At 52.8% G+C, this 2,686-nt stretch overlaps 1 protein-coding gene across 1 annotated transcript in view; it reads right to left on the bottom strand.

The window, feature by feature from the left end:
- Positions 1-2,686, bottom strand: part of ZNF185 (zinc finger protein 185 (LIM domain)) — a 56,738-nt gene that overhangs the window by 29,999 nt on the left and 24,053 nt on the right. The window lies entirely within an intron of this gene.

The raw sequence follows: 2,686 nt of genomic DNA, 5'->3' as shown, positions 1-2,686 counted from the left end.
GGGGGGGGGGGGGGGGGATGTGTCTTCCTTGGCCTCACATCACATCTGCACTGCACTCTCAAAGCTGGGTACCATGGGAAAGAGAGGAGAGGCTGCCAGCTGATCATACACTTCCATCCCCCTCCCATCACCATCCCTGTCCCGGGATGTAAGGCACTGCTTCCAGGGCTTAGTAGGCCAGGGGAAAAGACTAAGTCAGGTTATCGATGGCATGAGCCCAGCATTCCAGAAAATGAAAATCCAGTTCACCCTCACCTAAATCTTGGTTTCCTCTGAACTTGACTTTCCCAACATCATCAGCCTGCATCCCATAGGTGGTGGGGCTACCCGAAGACAAGAAGAAGACACTGCCAACTACCGCCAGCTGTGAGACTCTTTATGAAAGTTAATTCCAGGGGCCGGCCCGGTGGCGCACTGGATAGTGCGCCGCTTGGGAAGCGCGGCGGCGCTCCCGCCCGAGGGTTCGGATCCCACATACAGACCGGTTCCCGCTCACTGGCTGAGCGAGGCGCGGGAGCAACACCGAGGGTTGCGATCCCGTTGCCGGTCCCCGGTCCGGTACGGGGGCGACACTAAGGGTTGCAATCCGTTGCCAGACACGGAAAAAGACAAAAAAAGACAAAAAAAAAAAAAAAAGAAAGTTAATTCCATACTAGGCAGGGTCCTTGCCTTCAAGCTGAAATAACAAGGGGGACGATGGCCATGCTTTTCGAAGAGTATGCCCTGAAAGCAATGGGATTCTTCATCCTCAGGTGGGGGTAACTAAAATTCCCAAGCAGGGACAAGCTGATCACGACCTCCAGCTGCACCAAGCAAAACCGCAGGCAAGTGGGTGTGACGCCATCCAATAACTATGGGGAAAACATCCCATTGGTGCTGTGCCTCTCTGTGCTGCTTCCACCGTAATGGTCTGCTGCTGCCCATCCAGATACCAAACGTGGTCTGCACAGATAGTGCCAGTCCCAGGGATGCCAGCAGGATGCCCTTACACACCCACTCTACCTCTGCCTGTGACATACATGCTTGAGCCAAAAACAAACACAGAAGGCTGAAAGATCTTGCCTCCTAACTCTGGTAGCCCTGAGCTACCTTTACTACGGATTTAGTCAGAGTCTGTCCTGTCTCCTGACTTCTGTAGAAACATGGTAATACAGGTTGTCCTTACCAAGTTTGTGAATAGAGCCAGGATTCTCCACAAAGAGCAATTTGGGGTCCACTGCAACATACGAAGGAATGGACAAGGTTTCTTCATCTTAAGCCTTGGAGCAGGGCCACTGCGATTTTAGGGCATTTAACCCATCTGGGTCATGAAAAGGAAATCTTAGTCAAATACTCACAGGAAGACTTCCTGAGCAACGTAACATTCCAAGGGTCTTATTGTCCAGGCTCTAATGAACTGCCTGGAAGTCAAGTGGTTAGATACAAGCAAGGTAATACTGGGGGTGGCCACAAATGAGGCCTTGATTTTGGATTAGTTGGTTTCTCTACAGTCCTTCCTTTTGGCTGTAACTGAATCAAAGACCCACTAGTCTAAAATGGCCACTGCCGACCCAACGCCTGACACAACCACACTCTTTACACAGAAGAGAATGTCCCCTTCTACTCTTGCACTACCTCCACTGGACTCCTCCACGGGTTGACAACACTTGTCAGTAGTGAGTAAATGTGCCTAAAGTTCATCTGTTCCTCATACAGAGAACATAAACTTCAAAAGCCCACACTTGCAACATAAGGAGGAAAACAGCATATTTTAGATGTAAAGCCTGATAACAAAAGTTTAGCGGGAAGGAGATGAGATCCTATGTCTTATCAAATGTAATCAGACCATAAAACTGATAAAGGGATGCAGAGATCAGCTTTCCCTGTTCCTTTGAATAGTTTTAGAGGAAGAAAGTATTCCTCTGGAGCTGATTCATTTAGCTTGAAGGCTTTATAAAACTAGCATTTGACATTTATACAGTACTTTGTGCCAGGAAATGTCCTTACATATACAAACCCATTTACCTTCCCTACACGGTGGAAGCTATTATTATCATTAGTCTACATGTGAGAAAACTGAGGCACAAAGATGCTGAGTAATATGCCCAATGCCACAGAGCTAGTAAGTGACAAAGCTTGGATTTGAACTCATGCAAGACCAAGTTAGAATGTGGCACAGTCCCTAAAGTTTTGGACAACTGAAATTGCTTTGTAACGTAGGAAAGGAAGGCTCCATTGCTGTGCAGGACGTCACCGCTCCATCAGATCAGGAGGGAACGAAGCCCCTCCTCACTGAGCCCCACGGCGCGGCCGGCCGAGCACTGCCCGCGGGTCGGTGCCGGTTGGGGGGTCCGGCTGCGCTCCCCGCACGTCCGCAGCCCCCGCGCCCGGACAGCTCTGCCGTCCAGCATCCGAGGCGATCAATGCTACGGCCCCCGCGAAACCAGCCCTGGCCACGCGTGGTCACCCCACGGCCACTCGGGCCCCCGCTGCTGATCGCGCCCCGGGGGTGAGGGGGAGGGTCAGCGAGAGCCTGGGGAGCCCAGGGCGGGGCCCGGGCAGCGGACGGGCCCATGTCTGATCCTCGCGCGCCACCAGGCGGCCGGCGCGGGCACGGCCCCAGGACAATGCCTGGCGTCGCCCCTCTCGCCCCGGGCAGCCATTTCGCTGAGTGGAGCGTCGCATTTCCCAGCGGGCACCGCGCACC

Source organism: Galeopterus variegatus, unplaced genomic scaffold (assembly GCF_000696425.1).
Source record: "Galeopterus variegatus unplaced genomic scaffold, G_variegatus-3.0.2 Scaffold4033, whole genome shotgun sequence".
NCBI lineage: Eukaryota > Metazoa > Chordata > Mammalia > Dermoptera > Cynocephalidae > Galeopterus > Galeopterus variegatus.
This window is presented reverse-complemented; position numbering and strand designations above follow the sequence as displayed.